Source organism: Jaculus jaculus, chromosome 7 (assembly GCF_020740685.1).
Source record: "Jaculus jaculus isolate mJacJac1 chromosome 7, mJacJac1.mat.Y.cur, whole genome shotgun sequence".
NCBI lineage: Eukaryota > Metazoa > Chordata > Mammalia > Rodentia > Dipodidae > Jaculus > Jaculus jaculus.
The window spans coordinates 32535558-32543779 of record NC_059108.1 but is presented as its reverse complement, the minus strand read 5'-3'; positions in this window follow the sequence as shown (position 1 = coordinate 32543779).

Below are 8222 nucleotides of genomic sequence, written 5' to 3'. Positions count from 1 at the left end.
TTTTATTGGTAAATATTCAGTATACCTACTGATGGATTACACAAAGATATTTTCATACAATTATCATGTACTTTGATTATATTCACCTTTCACCCTTTCTTTTCTCCTCCTTTCCCCATCCCTCCTATCCTCAATCATTACCAAAGTCTCATTTCTGCCAACATCCATTGTTTAATGCATCCATATTGAAGCTAGAATCCACAAATAAGGCAAAAATCCCAATGATATTTGTCATTTGGAGGGTTATGGAAAGATGTGGAACTTTGGACTGGAGAAGTCTTGCAGTGCTTTAAGCAGAGATTGATGGGTCATTCTGGTGAGACTTTGAAAGACCTAAATGCAGAGAGAAATGTGGACTGTGAAGGCTCAGCTGATAAGGTTCCAGAAGGGAAAGATAGAACTTTGTCAGAACTGGGCTCCTCGCAGAGTGGCTGGATATGTTCTGCTCATGTATTGAGAACATAAATAAATTTGAATTTAAAAATAATGGGCTGGTGTGTTTGGCAGAGTAAGAACATAGAACATAAGGGAGTGAAAAATATAAAATTTGATGCAGAAAGAGATGTAAGTGAGTTTGCAGGCCCAGGCCCAGAGACCAGTTTTAAGCAGCCAGCTCTTCTGCATTAGAACAATGGGAAAGGTGCCATAAAGGTCCAGCTTAACCAACTGAAGGCTCATGCTAGTAGCAATGCAAATTCATTCCAAAGGAGTGAGTCTACTGGACAATACTGAAGTAATTTCCAGCTCTTGAAGGTCAGGCTTAATCCTTGCTGGATTTGCAAGTGTTATATCAATGTTCACCTGGCGCTGGTTGTGGAAGCATGACAAATGCAAGAAATAGAGTCACTGGGTCCACTGCCACTGAAGTGATTTCAAAGCAGAGAGTTAATCCCTGCATTGAGGCCTGGCATCATGGGATGGTCATAAGTTTATGGAGGCCAGGGAAGGATGTAATAGTTTGAATGCCAAATGTTCCCTTTCACCTCAAGTGTTTGATTAAGTCTTCTACTTGTTTCCCAGCTGGTATAGCCTTTGTGAGGTAGAGCCTTGCTGGAGAAAGTGTGTCACTGGGGGAAGGCTTTGAAGTTTGTGCAGTTCACTGATGTTTAGAGCTATTTTTTAAAAATAATTTATAAATAAATAAATAAATATTTTTTAAAAGAATATTTATTTGGAGGTAGGGAGAGTCACAGAGAGAGCACAAAAGATGATCAAGGGGTGATAAGCATACCAGGGCTTCTAGCCTCTGCAACTCAACTCCAGATACATGTACCACTTTGTACATCTGGCTTTACATGGGTACTGAGGTGAGGCACTGAACCCAGGTTGTTAGGCTTTGTAGGCAAGTGCCTTAATTGCTGAGTCATTTCTACAGCTCTTAGTGCATTGTTGCTGCTCCCTCTCTGCTGCTGATATACAATAATATGATGTCGTGACTGCCTGTTCTATCTACATTTTCTGTGTCATGATGAAACTTCCTTTTGAAACTGATTAGAAACAAACTCTTTTCATCTCATAAGTGCATTCTGGTTGTGTATTTTGTCCAAACATCAAGCAAGAAGATACCTGCTACAAACTCCTAAAAGTAATTCTGGCTTACCTCTTAAAGGGGAATCTAGTATAATAGTTCAAAAGGAAGAGAGACTGCATATATGATTTGTGGTTTTGTGATGATTAATACTTTTATCATTTGAAGGCAAGAAAAATTAATCAAAAAGTAACTACTAATGGAAAAATAACAGAATATTGTATATTTTTAGATGATTATTGGTGAAATCACTTTTTTTTTTGATGGCATGCACACTTATTTTCTGCCAGTGAGTCATTGTTACCTATTAACTGATTTATTTTTTAAGTGTTTCAACATATTCCATAATCAAGCCATCAATATCTTTGAATGGAAATATTTCTAAATGATATCAGATATCTAGAAGATAATCACTCATTTCATTCTCGTAAAATACTGTCCCTTTAAGAGGGGGTCATGGTATGGGAGGAGGACAGGAGGAAGTTACTGGAGGGATAATTAAAATTAAAAGCATTATGAAAAGCCATATGGAAACCTACTTGTTCAGTAGCTAAAAAGTATAAATGTTTAAAAAAAGAGTTTGAGCAGAAGTACCCTGAGGGGATGGATAATGCTATTCCCAGAATCCATAGAGTTGTACAAGAAAATTTCACTGTCAGAGGAGGGATTCCTTCCACTGAGATGTTGGTCAGGAATGCCCCTGATGTCTTCCAAACAATTTAGATTATTTTCAAGTCTCTTGTTGCCCATCAGAACTATATGGCAAGACCCTGCTATTAAAGGCACAATATACTTTCACTGCATGACACTGAGAACTGAAACTGAAGCTGAGCTGGAAGACTCCTCCATAAAAATAAATAAATAAAATAAAATAAAAAATAATATACACAAAATGTCACTAGCACACTTGGATTAATTTCACATCTTTATTCAGCATGCACTGAAATTGTGTTCATCAAAAGCTGAGATTGTGGTACTGTGCAAGATTTCCCTTAGCATCAAGTAGAGAGGGACCAAGAAGAGGAGGGCTAGGAAATGGAGAGGGAGGAGGAGGAGAGGAATAAGCAATGAGTGGAGTGAGAGTGGAGCCAGGGGTAGGAGGAAGAAAGGGGAGGATGGGAGAGTGGAACTGAATAGTGCAAAGGAAACAATCTCTGTGGGCTTGCCAAATTAATATATTGAAATACCTGTGATGGAATTTGGAGGTGGGAACTTGGGAGCTAAGTAGGTCAGGAGGGTGGGGTCTTCATTAAGGTCATTTCCTCATGGGAGGTCAAAACATTAATGGAATGGAACACTGCAAAGTCTAAGAACCTATGGCTTCCAACCCAAACTATTCTACCCAGCAAAAGTATCCCTCATAATAGATGATGAAAGAAAAACTTTCCATGACAAAACTCAGCTTTACAATTTTGTGAACACAAAAGCAAACCTACAGAGAGTATTTCAGGAATTTCTCCACACAGAAGACTCAAATAATCAACCTCAAGTGCCTATAAGAAGCAGATCACAATAAGCAAACTCAGAGAAGGCACAAAAAAACTTCAAGGTCCATGAAAACACCAAACCATATAAACCACCACAATATGGCAGGGATCAAATCAAACCTCACAGTCATTACCCTAAATATTAATGGCCTTAATTCACCCATCAAAAGACATAAGCCATAAGGGTGGATCAGAAAATTAAATCCCTCAACTGTTGTCTTCAAGAAACCCATCTCTCCACTAAAGACAGACACATCCTCAGAGTGAAAGGGTGGAAAATGATATTTCAAGCAAATAGGAATAAGAAACAAGCAGGTGTAGCCATACTAATATCAGATAAAATAGACTTCAAACCAAAAATAATTAAAAAAGACAAAGAAGTCCACTTCCTACTTATCAAGGGAATTATCCATCAAGAAGATATCACAATCATAAATCTTTATGCAACAAACAGAAGGGCACCACAATTCATAAAAGAAAACCTACTTGACAGAAATAACTAGCAAGAGCATCATAGTTGGGAACTTCAATACTGCATTATCAGCAATAGATAGATCATCCAAACAAAATCAATAGGAAAGTGAGAGAGTGCAACAAAACCATAGAACAATTAGACCTAAAGGACATCTACAGAACATTCCACCCCAAATCCATAGACTACACATTCTTCCTAGCAGCCCATGGAACCTTCTCTAAAATAGATCATATACTGGGTCACAAAGCCTGCCTCCATATATTTAAGAAGATCGACACAATTTCCTGCATGATATCAGATCACAATGTTGTATTGCTAGAAATTAACAACAAAAGATGCACCAAGAATCCCACTGGCTCCTGGAAACTGAATAGCACATTTTTAAACAATAAATGGGCAGTGGAAAAAATAAAAAAATGAAATTGCAAAATTTCTATAAATGAATGACAATGTGAATACATAGTATCACAACATATGGGACACAATGAAGGCAGTCCTCAGGGGAAAATTCATAGCACTAAATGCCTTCATAACAATGACAGAGAGATCCCAAATCAATAACCTAACCACCCACCTAAAGGCACAGGAAAAGCAAGAAGAATCCAACCCCAAAAAGCTCCAGACAGAAAGAAATAATTAAGATCAGAGCAGAAATTAATGAATTGCAAACTAAGGAAATTGATGAAACAAAGAAATGGTTCTTTGCAAAAAAATAAACAAGATTGATAAACCCCTGGCAAATTTGATCAAGGAAAACAAAGAGATGCTTCAAATTAACAAAATTAGAAATGTACAAAGAGAGATCACAATAGACATAAGTGAAATAGGGAGAATCATCAGGATTTATTTCAAAAACCTCCACTCCACAAAACTGGATAACTTGGAGGGAATGGATAAATTCCAGGACACATACCATCTACCAAAGCTAAACTCAGAGCAGATTAATCTCTCTTTTTTTAAATTTTTTTTGTTTATTTATTTGAGAGTAACAGACACACACACAGAGACAGATATATAGAGAGAATGGGTGTGCCAGGGCCTCCAACCACTGTAAATGAACTCCAGATGCATGTGCCTCCTTGTGCATCTGGCTAATATGGGTCTTGGTGAATCAAGCCTTGAACCAGGGTCCTTAGGCTTCACAGGCAAGTGCTTAACTGCTAAACCATCTCTCCTACCCCAGATTAATCTCTTAAACAAAGCTATCACACCCATTGAGATTGAAAAGTTAATAAAAAAATCTTCTTCAAAAAGAAGAGTCCAGGACCAGATGGCTTCTCAGCTGAATTCTATCAAACCTTCATGGAAGAACTGAAACCAATCTTCCTCAAACTGTGCCACACAAATGGAGAGGAGGGAAAGCTCCCCAACTCCTTCTATGAAGCTAGTAGTACCCTAATATCAAAGCCAGGCAGAGATGCCACAAGAAAAGAAAACTGCAGTCCTATTTTCCTAATGAACTTAGACTCAAAGATCCTGAACAAAATCCTTGCAAATCAAATCCAACAACACATCAAAAGCATTATCTACCTTGATTAAGTGGACTTCATCCCAGGAATGCGGGGGTGGTTCAAGATACAGAAATATGTCAATGTAGTACACAACACAAACAAGGCTGAACATAAAAGACACATGATCATTTTGATAGATGCAGAAAAGGTCTTTGATGAAACATCACTTTATAGTCAAAACATTGGAGAGAATTGGCATGGTCAGTTAATATCTTAACATAATAAAGGCTATATACAAAGCTCCTAAAGCCCAAATAATACTTCATGGAGAGAGACTGGAGGAATTCCCATTGAGATCAGGAACAAGACAGGAGTGTCCTTTCTCACCTCTGCTTTTCAATATAGAAATGGAAGTCCTAGATCAAGCAATAAGTCAGGAGAAAGAAATAAAAGGAATAACATTTGGAAAGGAAGAAGTTATGTTAGCTCTATTCACAGACAGCATGATTCTATGCCTAAGACTCTTGGGACCCTCCATCCAAAACTCTTAAAGGTGATTAACTCCTTCAGCAAAGTAGCAGGATACAAAATCAATGCACAAAAATCAGTAGCCTTTCTATACGCAAATGACAAAGATACAGAGAAAGAAATAAGTGACATTGTCTCATTTTCAATAGCAACAAAAAATACCTTGGAATAACATTAACCAAGGAAGTGAAGGATCTATACAATGAAAACATAAACACTCAAAAAATAATTGAGGTGGACTTGAGTAAATGGAAAGTCCTCCTATGCACCTGGATAGGCATAAATTAACATTGTGAAAATGGCAATCCTACCAAAAGTAATATACAGATTTTATGCAATACCAATCAAAATCCCAACACTGTTCTTCACAGAGATATAAAAAAAATGATCTCAAAATTCATATGGAAAGGCAGAAGGCTTCAGGTATCCAAGAATATCCTCACCAAAAGAAATAACTCTGGAGGCATTACCATACCTGATCTAAAGCTATATTACAAAGCCATAGTAATAAAAACAGCATGGTACTGGCATAAAAAGCAGGCGTATAGACCAACGGAATAGAATTGAGACCCAGACTTTGAGTCAAATAACTATAGCTACTTGATATTTAACAAGACCCTAATAATATAGGCTGGAAAAAATACAGCATCTTCAACAAATGGTGGTGGACAAACTGCAAAACCATATGCAGGAATTTGAAACTTGATCCATATATCTTGCCATTCACAACAATCAAGTCCAAATGGATCTAGGACCTCAATATAAGGCTGGAACCTCAGTTACTACTGTAAGAAAATATGAGGGACTTTCCATGATATTGGAATGGGGAAAGACTTCCTGAACAAAATGTAGTAGCGCAGGATCTTAAACAATCATTCCACCAATGGGATCACATGAAGTTGAAATGTTTCTTCACAAACATACAATAAGCAGAGCCAATAGATTACCCACAGAATGAGACAAAAAATTTGCTGAATATCCAATGGACAGAGCCTAATCTCTATAATCTATAAAGAATTAAAAAATCTAAACAATAAAAAGTCAAACAACCTTCTCACAAAATAGGGCAAAAGCCCAGACAGGCAGATCTCAAAGCATGAAGTACAAATGGCAAACACACACTTCATCATCAGGGAAATGCAAATTAAAACAACTATGAGATTTCACCTTACCCCAGTAAGGATAGCAAATATTAATAAATCAAATGAAAATGAATGCTGTTGTGGTTGTGGAGAAATAGAAAACCTTACTCACTGTTGGTGGGAATGTAAGATGGTACAACACTCTGAAGACTCCTAGAAAAGTTGACTATAGCGTTACCAACAGACACAGTTATTCTTTTACTGGGTATGTACTCTGAAAGCTCTAGGCCTCAGTTCAGAGAGATTTGCTCAACCATGTTTATAGGTACTCAATTCATAATAGTTAAGAGCTGGAATCAACCCAGATGTCCATCATTAGATGAATGGGTAACTTAGATGTGGTATACCTACACAATGGAATTCTACACAGCAGTAAGGAAAAATGACACACTGAAATTTGTTAGCCATAATTGATGGCTAACCCCACAATGTATGACCCATATTCTCCATGTAGGAGGGTCTCTGTGGAGGGAAGGGGCTAACAGTGGTACCAACTTGACTGTATTCAGTGAGTACAAAACTAACAAAAAAAAAATTGATTTCCCTCATGTTTTAGTGAGGGTGGTATGTCTGCTCCCTATTTCATATATTACACTTATATTTTATCTTATATACATATACCATATGCCACATACTACACTTTATACATTATGTTAGTTGTTGGATGCTAAGCCCTAGACTTACACTTGGGCAGGTTCTTTCCAGCCTAAGACACTTTACCAAGGATAGTTTCAGAAGATGAATTGTGAATAACAGCTCTAGCTACTGGGAAAAGAATTCCCCGTGTTAAGAAGGGAGTGCTAGGTAGGTTGTTACAGTGTCCATTATAATACTAAAATGAAACAAATTATTTTTATTTCTAGCGTAGGGTAATAATTTTAAAATTAAGTCTACACTTTTATTTTCTGCCTTCTCTGGTGGCACTGAGCATCTAGCTGTTTATCTTTTTACACATTATATATTTCAATCACCATTCAGTGTGAGTATTCTAATCAATAGTCCCAGGATCCTCTATCATAGGTTGGGAAAGTATTTTTTTCTTGTGTTCCCTTGAATTCTATGAGTAAATCCAGAATGAAACTGTACAGCATTGTTGCAAAGACTTCACCAAGAAGACTTAGTACATAACAGTGGAAGTATTGTTTTAATTGAACTAGTTGAAAGAGTACAACTTTTAAACATATTTGTACTCATTTACTTGAGAAAGAGAGAGAGAGAGAGAGAGAGAGAGAGAGAGAGAGAGAGAGAGAGAGAGAGGAAAAGAGAGAGAGAAAGAGAGAAAGAAAGGAAGGAAAAAAATGAATATATATAGAGAGAATGGGTATAACAAGGCCTCTAGCCACTGCAAGGGACCTCCAGATGCATGTGTCACCTTGAGCATCTGGATGCATGTAAGTACTGGAGAATCAAACCTGGGTCCATAGGTTCTGTAGGCAAGTACTTTAGGTGCTAAGCCACCTCTCCAGTCTGCATCACCTTTATTTAGCTGCTATTTTTACTTCTCAGTGAACCACTGGCAAATACAACCACAAATGTAAGCACATTTTGAGATAATAAAACAGGACTCAAGCTTAATATTTCATTTCTAAACATGGTACTAAAGTTTTATGG